The following is a 15,259-nucleotide window of genomic DNA, read 5'->3' as shown; positions in this document are numbered from 1 at the left end:
CTGCCTGGCTTTTATGAGTACCTTTGGAAGGAAAGGTAAAGGAGGGAAAGCGTAGACTTGCAGTTTTTTCCAGTTGAATGAGAGGGCATCCACTTTCCATGCTTGTGGATGGTAGCTCCTTGTGCAGAATTTCTGTAATTGGCAGTTCATTGGGGATGCAAATAGATCTATGTCTGGGCTCCACCAGTTTTGTGTTATCATTCTGAATATTTGTGGGTCCAATTTCCATTTGTTGGGGTCCATGATGTTTCTGCTTAGGTCGTCTCCCAGTGTATTTTTCTCTTCTGGCAGGAATTGTGCTTGCAGATGAACTTGGTAGTTTAGAGCTGTGTTCCACAAGGTCATGGCTTGTCTGCACAGGGGGTAGGAGTGTGTGCCCCCTTGCTTGTTTATGTACCACATAACTGTGGTGTTGTCTGTCTTTAGTAGTAATTGTCCTGGATGCAGCAGGTCCTTGAAAGATATAATTGCATTTTGTACGGCTAGCATCTCTTTTTGATTGATGTGGAGATGTCTTTGCTCTGTGGGCAACTCGCCCTGGATACATTTTCCTGCCATGTGTGCTCCCCAGACGTAATCCGATGCATCTGTTGTCAGTGTTTGCCTGGCTGTGGGTTGAGTGAAAGGCTGTCCCTTGTTGAGGTGACAAGCTTGAGCCCACTATCGAAACTCCTGTTGAAGGCAAGGAATTAGTGGTATAACTGTTTCCAAACTTTGACAGTGTTGAGACCATACACTCTTTAGGTACCATTGAAGTTTCCTCATATGCAGTCTGGCATATGGAATTAGTAGTATGCAAGATGCCATGTAGCCCAAGGCCTGCAGATTTTTTCTTGCAGGGAGTTGGGTCTTTGTTGCCATTAAATGAAAATATTGAGTCAGTTGTCCTTGCTTGTCTGGCGTGAGATAAACCATCTGGGCCGTTGTGTTCAAGCTGGCACCCAGGAATATTATCTGTTGTGAGGGCACTAGTTTTGATTTCTTTTCGTTTACTGTGTACCCCAGGCAACTTAATAACTTTTTTACGTACGCCATATGCTTTCGTAGAATGTCCTTGCCCTCTGCTTGAATCAGGCAGTCGTCCAGGTATGGATAAATTTGAATTCCTTTTTGCCTGCAAAATGCAATTACTGGTGCCAGGCACTTTGTGAAGACCCTGGGCGCAGTAGATAAGCCAAAGGGCAGTGCAGAGAATTGATAGTGCATTGAACCAGCTAGAAATCTGAGGTATCTTCTGCAGTTTTGTCTGATAGGGACATGCAGGAATGCCTCTTTGAGGTTCAAAGTCACGAGCCAAGCTTTCTTGCCCAGCATGGGAAGAAGCTGCTGTAGTGTCAACATTTTGAAATTCAGAACATCCAGTTAAGTGTTTACAGAAGAAAGGTCCAGAATGGGTCTCCAGTAAAATCCTTGTCCTTGGCTCCTGTGGTGGCACCTTTTGAATAGCTCTCATGTCCATGAGTACTGTAATTTGTTTTTGAGCCTCTGCCCATTGATTTGGTGGCAGATTTGGCATTCCTTTTAACCTTGGCAGTGTGAGAAAGTGGAACCTGTAACCTTGAGATACAATGTTGAGAACCCATTTCTCTTTGGTGATGCAATGCCAATTGTGATAGAAAAGTGCCAGTTTTCCTCCTAAGGGGGCTGCCAAGAGAGAGCTGTTTAGCAGCTGCAGTGGAAAGTCATTGAGGCTGCTTTTTATAAGGTTGAGGCCTGTCTTCCCCTTCTTTCTGGCCTGGTGTACCACATTGTCGAGGCCTGTAAGGGCCTTGTTCTTGACCTCTACCTCGTGGACGTCTGTATCTGCCCCTTTGAGGTCTGTCTGTGACTGGAAAAGACCAATTCTTTGTTGGCCAATTTCTGCTAAAACGAGGAGGCTGAACCTGTAAGAAATCTTTCACCGTTTGCATAGATTTTGCCTTATCCTCCATCTTCTTTAATACCTCCTCTGCCTTAACTCCAAACAGCACATCCCACTGCAAAGGTGCATCCAATAATTTGACCTTAACATGATCTGGTAACGTATGTTCTTTTAACCAAGCATGCCTTCTAATGACAGAGGCTGTAACTGCTGCTCTACAGGAGGCCTCTAAGGAATCAAACCCACATTGCAAAGTATGTTTTCCCACTTGTTCAGCTGCATGCAATAAATCCTGCATTTCTTTAAAATTAGGAGGACCTGAATCTGGAAGCATCTTTTGTTTCAACTAAGACATCAAAAATTGCTCATATTTTAGCATGTGAAACTGGAAATTCAAGGCTCTCATTGCTTAAGTTGCAGACATATATACCTTTTTTCCCCATCTGTCTAATGCTCTGGAATCGCTGTCAGAGGGAACTGGGTTTTTTGCTGATGAGGCCTTAATCCCTTTGGGTCCCTGAGAAATAGTTTCAGGGTCAGCAACAGGGCTTTTGTACAGAAATTTGTGAGAGTCAGGGACTCTGTAATATCTATCAGGTTTAACTGGGGCTGGGGGTAAGGAGTCAGGGTTTAAACTGGATTCAGTGTACACATCATCCACAATATCTAAAACTGGTGGGATAGCAAGGGGTCTGTGTTGAGGCAATAAAAGGAAATCTCTGTGCCTTTTCTTGGATTCTGAGTAATCCTGGCCTTCCCAATGGAAATGTTCCCTCATGGTATGTAAGGTTTCCTCAAAGGAGTAGTCCTCAGGCAGAGAGGCTGATGGAATTAATTCCTCAGCATCAGATTCCTCATAAGGGGGTAAATAATATCCTAGGTCTGAGGATGAGTCTGAGGAAATGGACACCTGGTCGGAAGATTCATAGTCTGCATCCTGTCTGGGCCTTTTATCAGGAGGGGGATGGGACTCCCTGATCAGGGTGATTAGGTCTTTGGCCATTTTTAGCATTTGTTTCTTAGGCATGGAAGCCTGTCCTAGAGAGAGTTGTGTCTGTTTCTTTGCTTTTAAGGAGAGCTTAGACTTAGCAAAGGGTTTAATAGTTAATGGGGAGGTTTGAAAACACCCTCTGTAGCTGTGGATTGCTCAGCTACTTCGGTTCCCTCTGAAGGGTTAGGATCGGAAAGCTGAAACCCTAGTGCGATCGAAGGCCCATCCAGCTCCACATGGGAGTCGGGAGGCAGTCTGCGGTTCTGTGGAAGCGGTCGTCAGGGGCTGCGTAGGCGCCTCGCTGAAAACCAGAGAACCGGCGACCGGCCTAGAAGAGGCCTCGTTGTCAGTTTTGGGTCTTGGATGCCTGTCCTTGTGCTTTTTATGCATTCCAGTCGTCGGAAGTTCCGATGGCATGGTGTAATTGAATTTTATCCCAAAATAATGTCGGGCAAAATCAAACCGACGTTTAATAGTGCGTTTGTTAAACCTAGCACAAAACCGACAACCAGTGACGTTGTGGTCAGGGCCTAGGCATGGAATACAATAGGAGTGGAAGTCCTTATGAGGTATTTGCTTCCCACAAGAAATACAATTACTAACTTTTACTGACATCGGTCTGAGGCAAGAAAAAGTTTCCCCAACGGGGTACTTAGCTTTTTAAGAAGACTTCGGTTCTGGATTCGGAATGAAAATCTCAGGAGTCGGCCGACCGGCACTTGCGAACTGCTTCTGCTTCGGGCACCGTGCAGCAAGAAAGACTGAAAAAAATGGCGTCGGCTGCATCTTATATACCCCTGTTGCACTGACGTCAGGGAGGAGGCGTCAGCAACTGACGCCGGACCAAGACTTTGGAACTCAGGCCGACTGGTGAACTGCCTGATGGCAGGATAACCCAAGTGTAATGACTGCAGCAGTGTAACACGATGAACATCTTTGAACCTGCTCTGACATGGGTGGTTCCCTTATGGAGTGTTCAGCTACTGACATATGTTTACCTTTTGAAAATTATTAGAAAGTCTTGAGCTTGCAATGAATTTGATTGTTTAGCCTCAGGACTCCCCCACTTTGTTTAGTTTTTTAGCAAGTTGATGCTCTCAGACTTCCCATACACACTGAACACTTGCTGCAATTTCATAAATTTTCTAACAGTTATTTTATAATTGTTGTGACTATCATCACCCTCTGTTTCTTACAGCATTAGTTATAACAGTTCACAGTCATAATAACCAGTAACCCACACAGCATCCGAATTACACAATAAAAAAAAAAAAAATGCCATACCAGTAGTCACTTTGGAATCTTTGGTTCAATGTTTGAGGCTTTTGTTCCTTAACAAACGGAACATCATCATAAACAGTATAACCATTGGTATCGTTGATCTAAAAAAATTTTAAAGGTGCCAACCTATAGTTCATTTTAAGGAAATATCACATGTTAAAATACATCCAGGATATCTAATTTTTTTATGCACCAAAAATCTTATAAGAATTATTAAAAACACAAACGTGAATACATTTAACAAAATAATTAATAAAAAATATTAGCAAATATAAGCATCATTTTCTAGCAGCTTTAATCTTCAGGATGAGCTTAATCGAAATAATGTCATTAATATCTGGGGGGGTACATGCATTAAGTAGTAACTGCTAAAAATACAGTTACCTCTGCTCTAATATAAGCTCCCAGCCACCCCGCCCCCAGGAAAAATAGGCAACTTTCTCCAGAACAATAAAAGCAAACGTCTTGAAATCTCTACATGTCAATGAATGCCTGTACAAGGCATTGACACTGCTCGCTTTACCAATAGCACATTTCCAATATAAAAAGCAATGAAAGAGGCACAAAAGGAGATGTACACCACCCCTTTTGTATTGCAATAATAACTCCCTTTAACAGCGATTATGCTAGGAAAACCAGGAACAAGCAAATGGGTGACCTGTAGTATAAATCTACACTGCTTGCAGGCACCACAACATTTCATGCCTACATTTCTATTAAAAGTACCAGATGTGTCCTTGTTCTTTTCCAAAATAGCCTTCGAGTTTTTACAATTCTTTTATACAAATTTTGAATGCTCCCCTAGTTGATTGAGCAATCCAAAGGCCCCAAATACAGTTATCCAGTGACCTTCAATAACATTTTTAAGATGAAAAATATTTCTGTTGAACTGAATGACAAAAACCAGAGGTGAATCAGTTGTCTCATTTCTATTTTTATTAGTCAAACTATTTGATGGAAACAGTAATGGACTGTAATTGGCGTATCTAGTCCCAGTAGTCAATTTGATCAGATTTTCCAACAAGTTACGTGGATTCCACTGGTCCTTAAAAAGGTTGCATAGCTTGACAGCCTCTTGGTTGAAAATATGATCCTCAGATACCAATCTATTTAATCTAGTAAGATGCCCCTTAACCAATTTTTTTTTTTTTTGCCATAGGGGATGTTGGCTGTCAAAGTGCATATAGGCATTGGAGAAAGTGTCCTTTCTATATATGTTGAACTCCTATTTGCCACATGACAGGTTTTTGTAGACAGTAATGTCCAAAAAATTAATAGACTTGTCACTGCACTAAAACGTAAAGTTAAGAAAACCAGTGGAATTCTTTAAAAAGTCAACAAAATATTGCCCTTCCATATAATAAATATGTCATCTAGGTACCTTAAGTATATCACAAACTTTGAAAAGAGGGGGAAATTAGAAACTCTTGTAGTTTCTCAATACCAGAGAATCATATTGGCAAAAAACAGGGCCAAAGCTGCTCCCACTGCAACATCTCTGTGCTGCTTGAAAATTTCCCCCTCATGATAAACAAACTTGTTTATGAGGACCATTTCCATACAATGGTGCACAAGACAAATCTCACAGTGGTCCAAGTTGTTACCAGATACTATAGCCTCAAAGACCGGTTTAGTCCTTCGTCATACAGGATGACCGAAAAAAGAAGTTATGTGCCTACCATAACATTCCATGTTTGTTGTCCTTCATCTTGCCTTCCTTCTTGCAGGTTGGGTTCGGAGCCGATCCTCGTCTCCGACTCGGCCAATTTACTAAAGCTTGAGAGCTTTTACTGGCTCGAGGCTACTCCTTATCTCAACATGCCTAGTGGCAGCTACCCACATCTCGTTTGTAACAGCCCACACTAGACCTATATAGCAAAAAAACAATTTTTTACTAAGCTCTTACACATCAAGATAGGAAGGATAGAGGAAAGGACAATGTATGGTTAACTAAACTGGTATGTCAGCAGGAAACTCAGCCAGTGTAACCAATAAAGAACCCCTCTCGATCCTCCAGGAAGGGGAAAGGAGGGATGGACGCAAGAAGGAAGGTGAGATGAAGGACAACAAACATGGAACATTATGGTAGGTAGATAACTTCTTTTTGTTATGTTGTCCCATCTCGCCTTCATTCTTGCTGGTTGGGACCCCTTCCCCAGCACCTGGTTCTCGGGTGGCTCACTGGAACAAACTCTTCAGGACCGTGGAACCAAAGGATGCCCTGTTCCAGGAGGCCACATCCACTTTGTAATGAGAGATAAAGGTATGAGGATTTGCCCATGTTGTGGCTGCACAGATTGAATCTAAAGGTAATTTAGCATGGAAGGGAACTGAGGTGGCTAAGGCCCTGGTTGAATGTCCTCTGGGTCTTCCTGGAAGCGTCTTTTTACGCTAACCGCTAACCATACGAATAAGTGATTGTGTCTGACAGACATTTTGATAATGTCACTTTAGAAACTGGATAACCTTGCTTATTGTCAGCAAAGGATATGAACAACTGATCTAATTTTCTGAGGTCTTTGGTCCTGTGTAAATAAAAATGTAATTATCTATGAACATCCAATTGGTGTAATCTATACTCTGCCTTGTTGCCATAATTGGGGAAGAATACAGGAAGCTCAATGCACTGATTTAACTTGTACTCAGAACAAACCTAAGGCAAGAAAGAATGATTGGTCCTTAGAGACACTCTATCTTTGTGCAAAATGAGATACGGTGGACAAACAGACAAAGCATGTAATTCAGAAACCTGTCTAGCTGAGGTTATAGCAACCAAAGAGAGGGTTTTCCAAGATAGAAACTTCAAGGGACAAGATGCTGCTGGTTCAAAGGGGGGCAGAATCACTGAAGCTAAAACCAAGTTTAGGTCCCGGGGGGGGGGTTCTCTTACTGGGGGGCTGTAAAAGCATTGTACCTAGTAAGAATGCTCTGCACAACTTATGGGACATAATGTTTGAACCCAAGTCTCCTACATGAAAATTGGAGAGGGCATCAGTTGGAGTCTAATGGTAGCTGCAGCTGCCCCTTTTTTGAAGGTTTTGGCCAGAAAGTCAAGAATCTTGTGAAAAGGAGCCATAAAAGGATCAATGTTATTTTTTTTGACCCAGTAAGAGAACCTCTTCCATTTGCTAGTGTAAATCCTCCTGGTAGTGGGCTTATGGGAGGATACTAGAATGTGTTGTACAGCACGGGAAATGTTTGGGAGCCTGGCTAAGATGAAGTGGAGTAACCAAGCAGTCAGCTTGAGAGTTTGAAGGGATGGGTGAAGCCCTCCTGACTGATGCGTCAGTACGTCCGGAACTGGGTCCAATATTCAGGGCTCCAGTTGAAGGTGATAGCGAAGAAACGGAAACCATATCTGACAAGGCCAGTAAGGAGCAATGAGGATGAGTTTGCAACCCAACAATTTTGCTTTCTGAAGTACCTTCGGAATGAGAGGGAAGGGTGGAAAGGCATATACCAGTCCTGGAGGCCAATCGTGAACAAGTGCATCCCTGGGTGACTGTCCCGGAGGGGGAACTAGGGGGTGAAGTAGCTGCTGCATTTGTTGTTTAGGGGAGTGGCAAATAAATCGCAGCATGGCTGGCCCCATTTGCAGAAAATCAAGTCTGCAACCTCTTTCTTCAGGGACCACTCGTGAGGCATGAGGATGGCTCTGCTTAGCCTGTCCTCTATCATGTTGGATTTTCCAGGAATGTGGATTGCAATCAGAAAATGTTGGGAAGACATCGCCCGTTGCCATACTCGAAGAGCCTCCCGACACAAGGGGTAAGATCTGGTTCCGCCCTGCTTGTTGATGTACCATACCACTGACATATTGTCTGCCTGGATTGCAATAGTCCCTGTAGGTAGAGAGTCCTGAAGTACTTGCAATGCCAGAAGCACCACTCTCATCTCTATAACACTGATGTACAGAAGGTACTCATGAGGTTGCCACATCCTTTGGACAGTCCGTCCCAGATAATGCCCCCCCCCCATCTGGGAAGTGTCCGTGGTCACTGTGGCTACCAGATGCGGGTCTAGAATGGGTCTGCCCAGAATAACCTCGGGGGAGATCAGCCACCATAGTAGGCCCTTTTTGCAAGATTCCGTGATCAATATCAGTGGTGACATTGGCAATTCCTGGAAAGACCACTGAACGAAGAGAAGCCACTGTAGAATTTGCATGTGGAAGCGTGCTAAAGGAACTAGCGTAATAGCTGCAGCCATTGAGCCCAATACTTGTAAGACTTGTCTTGCCTGAACTCTCGTCTTGTTTATGTGAACAGAAACTTGTTGACGAATGGTCGACACCCTGTCTAGAGGCAGTTTTGTTATCATGCGTCTTGTATCTAAGTCTTCCCCTATAAAGGTAATAGACTGACAAGGCGACAAGGCAGACTTTTTGTAGTTTATTGTGATGCCTAACTGGGAACAAGTTTGGATTGTGTAGTCCCATGCTTTGATTAGTTGATGCTCGGTGGTAGCAGTGAGGAGCCAGTCGTCTAGATATGGAAACATCTGGAATCCTAGATGCCTCAGGTGAGCCGTGACCACTGCCATACACTTGGTGAACACCCTGGGGGCTGTGGTGAGACCAAAGGCAGGACTTTGAACTGACAATGACTGGCTCCCAGCCGGAAGCATAGGAATCTTCTGGATTGCCTGTCCATTGTTATATGGTAGTACGTGTCCTGGAGATCTATGGAGCACATCCAATTGTCCTGACCCAAGAAAGGAAGAATGGATTGCAGTGTCACCATCCAGAACTTTGTCTTTTTTACCGATTGGATTAGCTTGCTGAAATCCAAGACTGGTCTCCAGTCCCCTGTCTTCTTTGGAACTAAAAAGAACCTTGAGTAAGCACCGGATCCGATTTGGTCTGTGGGGAGTTCCTGGATGGCTTTTTCTTCTAGCAATCTTTGAACCTCTAGGATTGCATGATCCCGAAGATTGGGTGGAACATCTAGGATAGAACCTTTGTCTTTTGAGGGGGACTGAGAAAAGGGAATTCTGTAACCCCTGGATATTATCGTCAGTGCCCATGTTTCCCTTGTGATACTGCTGGGTACACAGTGATAGTCTGCCTCCAGAGGTGGACAGCCAGGCCTCCCTTCAGGAGTGCTGGATGGGCCTAGCAGAGAAAGTATCTCTGTTGCCCTGCTGTTGCGGACCCCCTCTGCCACGAGGGCGGAGTCTTCCATTATTGTTTCCCCCTCTGCCCCTGGGGGAAAAATCACCATGTGTGTCAGGTGAAGATCCCTGGGATTTTCGGAACCACATTTTCCCACTCTTCTGACCCTTGGGATAAGGTCTAGATGGAGTGGAAAAACGGACCCCTACGGCAGAAAGAGTCTTGCCATCCTGTTCACACCTGGTGAGAGTCTCTTTTACCTAAGGCCCAAACAAGGACGAGCCGTCAAAGGGGGTATTGGTAAATGAAGACTTAAAGGGTTCCACAAATTGACAAAGACACATCCAGGAGTGTCTGTGTAAGGCTACTCCGGTACCTGCTGCCCTACTTGCTTCATCTGCCGCATAAGAAATTAACCTCATGGAGGTCAAGGTCGCAAGCTGGGAAGCTGCCCTGTTCGCAACTTCCTCAGCTGTAAGATCTTGCAGGGTATCTTCTAGCTCCTTCAGGTGATCCCTCTGAAGTCATGTGAAATATGACAAGTAATTCAGCGATCTGAGAGTAAACGTTGCCGAAGAAAAACACTCTTCCCATACCTGTCCATCATACGAGACTCCTTGTTCAGTGAATGGACAGATGAAGTTTCTGCAAGTTCCCTCTTGGTGGTGGCTGCTGCCACCACCATGGCATCAACAGGGACTCCCTTGGAGAGGAAAGACTTATCTTCAGGAGCTGTAATAAATTTGTTAGGTCTCCTCGGAACAGGTACCATGGTCTCTGGAGTGCTCCAAGCCTTTTGACTCACTCCAGACAAAAGTGGGTTGAAAGGCAGAGACACCCAAGAGGTGGAGGGTCAAGAACGAAATGCGTCCAGGTATACAAACTCATCCATAGAAGGGGCTGGGGACTTCCAGCCACCCCTCTGTCTGAGGATTTACAAGATGTCTGAAAAAGAGACATCCTCAGAGTCCATATCTGAAGTGAAAGACTCAGGGCACTTCTTCTTCTGAGGGACCTCTTCTGAATGTTCGCAGGAGGTTTCTGAAGAAGTGGTTCACCCAGAGGGGCATCCTGGGGCACAGGTTCCCTACTCTACGCAGGAGGAGGGACAAAGGCTGGCAAAGGCACTGAGGTAGAAGAAGCCAATGGAGCCGAGGGTAGAGCAGTCTCAGGAGACAGCACACTCCTCATCACCTTGAAAGCACCACGGTCTTGTGTCAAAGGAGCCTCCAGCTCCGAAGAGCCCGGAGATGATCTTCAAACCGGGAGCAAAGGCTCCGAGCCCAATGTAGGAGCCGAACTCACTTGCGCTGAAGCTCTGAAAGGAACAGTGGGGTCGGACAAGAGTCTGATGCCACTTACCCCCCTCAGAGCCGGCAAGAGAGCTTCGGTGCCCAGACCCCTCAACAGACTGAGACATCGAGGAAATTGGAGCGGTAGCCTAACTAATAAGGGAGAAGAAACGAGCCAACGGTTCCACCACCACAACTTCTATGGACTCTGGCTCTGAGCTCAATAGAGTCGGAGGAGGAATCGATGGAGAAGATGGGAGGGCCGAAGGAGCCAAATCTTTATGGGCTAGACTTGAGAGTAATTTAGCAAGTGCCTGTGACTTGAGGAGGCTGTTGACCACTCTCTCCACATTGTGATCTGAAAGTCTGGAGGATCAAGAGGAGTGGGAAGAGGACCGGTGACTGCCCACTCCAGGTTGCAGCAGCGGAGATTGTGGAGCAGAGCGTACCAGCTCCAAAGAGAGAGACCTTGATCTCTTATGGATCCGGATCAGCTCCGAGGACACAGATGGAGCTGCCAGAGATTTAGCTTTGTCTGAGGCAATGCTAGGGGCTGACAGAGCCAAAGGCTTCTCAGTAAGTTTTGTCTGTTCCGAGCTCAGAACTGATAGCTTGGAGTGTTTCTCGGACACTTTGGCTGGCTGAGGACCTTGAGATGAGGAATCTTGAGGATTCTTCAGGAGGCCACGTAAGACAAACTTATTTTTTCTTTCATGCACGACTCTGGAACTGAAAGCATGACAGATGGAGCAAGAGTCCTACAGGTGAACAGCCCCTAAACAATAAACTTGTGTGCCCATCCGTAAGGGACATTTTCTGGCAACACGAGTCGCATTTTTTAAACCCGGTGGGTTTAGAATAACTAGCAGGAGACAGGGAAAAAAGTTTCCACAGAGAAAAAACTATCACTCACAGTCTACAACAAGCTGAAGTAAACAGGCTGATAACCACAAAAGAAAAAAACTTTTAAAACTTTTTTTTTTTTTAGAAAGAAGGAAGGAATAAAAGGAAAAGGGGGAGAGCCTCTAAATTAAACGGCAACTCCCCCAATGGGAGAGCCTCTAACTAAAACAGCAATCCCAGAGAAAGAGTGAAGAAAGGGAAGAACCCACTAACTTAAACAGGCTGTAAGGGAAAAGCAGCCCTGAAAGAGAAAACGACGAAGAGCACAGAAAGGGGTCATTAGACTAATAAAGAAAAATACACGCTCTAATAAGTCAATATAGCCAGTCAATTACCAAAAAGGTTGCAAATAACTATAAAACACAAAGTACTTAGCCTGAGCCAGTATGAAGTAATGTTGACGCGGCAAACGAGATTTGGGTAGCTGCCGCTAGGCATGTTGGGATAAGGGGTAGCCTCAAGCCAGTAAAAGCTCTCGAGCTTTAGTAAATCGGCTGAGTCAGAGCCGAGGATCAGCTCCGAACCCAACCAGCAATAATGAGGGTGAGATGGGACAACACAGCATCAAATCTTTAATGTCAATTGTAATTAACAAACTTTCAGGCAAAAAAAAACAATATTAGCAAAGGACTGGAGAAAGTGCCAGGAGTCCTTGAGGAGGTAAATTTTCCCCTCAGGAAAAGATTTTAGTTTAAAGTCCACGAATTTCACTAGAGGTTCCACCTTAGAACCCACAGAATCCACGATTGCTCTCAAGGAGGGGGGGGGGGGTCTACCACTTATTTATGGATTTTGGGAATTGCAAAGCTCCCTGGAACCCTTTTTGACCTCCAGGAATTCCCTCATCCTATGTGGTATGTTGTAAGTGGTGAATAAATCTTCCAATGCCAAATCAATGCCTTGGTACACAATATTTATCTCATTACCTTTTAAGAACCAGGGGTATCCACTTAACTTTCTGGAAGACTGGATTAATGGGACTAGATGCACCAATTACAGTCCATTACTGAGTCCATCTAATGGTTTGACTAACAAAAATAGAAATGAAAGAACCAATTCATCTCAGATTTTTGTCATTCAGTTCAATTCAACAGAAATATTTTTCATCCTAAAAATGTTATTGACGGTCACTGGAGAACTGTATTTGGGGCCTTTGGATTGCACAATCAACTAGGGAAGTATCCAAAATTTATATATAAGAACTGTAAAACCTTGAAAGCTATTTGGAAAGAACAAGGACACATCTGGTACTTTTAATAGAAATTTATGCATGAAATATTTTGGTCCCTGCAAGCAGTGCAAATTTATACTACAGGGCGCCCATTTGCTTGTTCCTGGTTTCCCTATAAAGTCTCTGTTAAAGGGAGTTATAATTGTAGTACAAAAGGGGTGGCGTACATCGCCTTTTGTTCCTTTTGCCCTAATTTTTATATTGGCAAGATGGGGGACCTTTAAAAAACAGGATTTACCAGCATAATCAATGCCTTGCATAGGCATTCACTGATAAGTAGAGATTTTAAGAGGTTTGCCTTTAGTGTTCTGAAGAAAGTTACCAGTTTTTCCAGGGAGATGACTGGGAGCTTATATTAGAGCAGAGAGAACTGTACTGCTAGTTACTGCTTAATGCATGTACCCCCCCCCCCCAGGTATTAATGACATTATTTTCATTAAGCCCGTCCTGAAGATTAAAGGTGCTAGAATATGATGCTTTCATTTACTATTATTTTTTTATTAATTATTTTGTTAAATTAATTCATGTTTATGTGTTTTTAATAATTCTTAAAATATTTTTGGTATATAAAAATTTTTTAGATATCCTGGATGCATTTTAACTGTGATATTTCCTTAAAATGAAGTATGGGTTGATGGTTTTTTAGACCAACAAAACCAGTGGTTATACTGTTTCTGATGAAGTTACAGTTGTTAAGGAGTGAAAGCACTCAATCATTGAATTAAAGATTCTAAAGTGACTACTAGTACGGCATTTTTAACACGTTCACATTCATATCATGTTCAGTTTATAATAGGGTTCAGGAAGTAAGCAACAAACTAAATTTGAACTCCTGCTTCTCACTCCAGTAAGCTCTGGTAATGTTCCACCGGGACTGCTGTTGTTGTGGCCATTTAGATAAAAAAAACATCTGGCTGGAGAAAGGCTGCATAAGAGATTGTCATGAAAGTTTATAGTATGAGAAATGGCTGAAAACCTTATGAACATACTTTCATGGGGAAATAAGACAATACAGAAACATGAAGTAAATATTGCATAATCAAAATGCTGTTGCAACAAGCCGAGCTTTAAAAGATGGATGGATGCAGGCTAGGTAGCTTTATAGGGGAGATTTAAATCAGACTGCCGACTGGTTATTTTTGAAAAAAGTAGTGGAGTCCTGGAATGGTGAACTAGAATGGAAGGATCAGCCTACAAGCTACGTGACAGGTAAAAAAAAATGAAATGAAGTGCAGAAACGTCTAAGCTGATAGCAACATTTGGGTAGACAATGTGAATAACTGGTCATGTACAGGATCCTCTAGACTATTTACAGTTAGTCAACTAAAATATAATTTGTCATACCAAGACACGGAAGTGACTTCAAACAAAAATTATGTTTTTCAAACGGCATTTTCTGAAAGCTTCTAAATCATAATCAAAACCTGCTAGCAAAAGGTAGTACCCCTGAACCCTTATGTGGAAGGTTTTGACCCTTACAACCCCTTACTCTCTATGTAGCAATGCTGAGGTAAAAATACATCACAGAAGGCAATTTAGCCAAGTGACAAAAACCTCAAACCACCACTCAGCTGTTTTGAAATGCTGTTTGCAACACTGCATTTCAAACCACGGTGTTTTTCTTCAAAGCACTGTTAAGAATCTTGATATCAGTAGCTGGAGGTTAGGGGAAGAAAGATGGTTACAACCAGAGCTGAACTCTGAATGAAACAGCTAAGAACCCAGCCTAACTGGTTGGTTGAGAATGGAGTTTATGTAGGCCACCATGTTTAAAGGATTATTAGCTGCAGACACTGCAAACAAAGTTGTGGATAAACAGCTATGGTTTGGGAAATGGAATATTACTGCCAGTCAGTGTCACTGAATCCAATATAATGTGAGTGAAAAGAGGCATATTGTTTTACAAACTGAATGCCTGGCGAGTCATATTACGATCTTATCCTTACACATGAAAGCTGGTCTGGAACAAGTCCACCTCTACACCTTCATCTGGCCAATTACAGAATAAGGGGGTGGTAATTGTCCTTGGAATGTTATACACCTAGGTGAATCAGTAAAGTCCCTGTGGGAACCATGGGTGGGTTGAGCAGCTGTTCTTAAATGTTCAAAAACTTAAAAATCTGTTTGTGAGAAATGTGAATAGTCCATGCTATAACAACTCTAGATGAAACCATACCACTTATGGTACATATGAGGGATTCATGATGCATAGAAGACAACGTTTGAAAAAAAAAAAAAGGCAAACAAAAACTCCACTGCTAGCTGGGGAACAAGAAAAGCTGCAGATGTCTCTGGCCTTAAAATTCTTAAAGGAAATCTAAATAAGAATCACACAGGTTGACATGTAAGTAGCACTGTTTTACTCTGTGCCCCACTTAGTAATGTATGGCTACAACATAAACATCTTCCAGACAACCACAATCTGCAATGAATCAGGCACTAATAATAATACGAATGTCCTCATTCTAATGATTGTTTTTTCATGAGCAGGCATTTTACAACCCAGAAGTGTACCATCAACACAAAATAAAGGTTTTAATGTGAATGTTTTGTGGGTTTGTGAGGGTGCTGCAGTACTGAGATATAC

The 15,259-nt window shown here is 43.2% G+C and overlaps 1 protein-coding gene across 1 annotated transcript in view; it reads right to left on the bottom strand.

The window, feature by feature from the left end:
• Nucleotides 1-15,259, bottom strand: part of LOC122799206 (UDP-GlcNAc:betaGal beta-1,3-N-acetylglucosaminyltransferase-like protein 1) — an 819,663-nt gene that overhangs the window by 122,414 nt on the left and 681,990 nt on the right. The gene's annotated exons all lie outside the window — the stretch shown is intronic.

The sequence above is a fragment of the Protopterus annectens genome, chromosome 4.part0, assembly GCF_019279795.1.
Source record: "Protopterus annectens isolate FY-2018-M chromosome 4.part0, PAN1.0, whole genome shotgun sequence".
NCBI classification, from domain to species: domain Eukaryota; kingdom Metazoa; phylum Chordata; order Ceratodontiformes; family Protopteridae; genus Protopterus; species Protopterus annectens.
The sequence above is the reverse complement of the archived record's forward strand: the minus strand, read 5'-3'. Positions and strand labels throughout refer to the sequence as shown.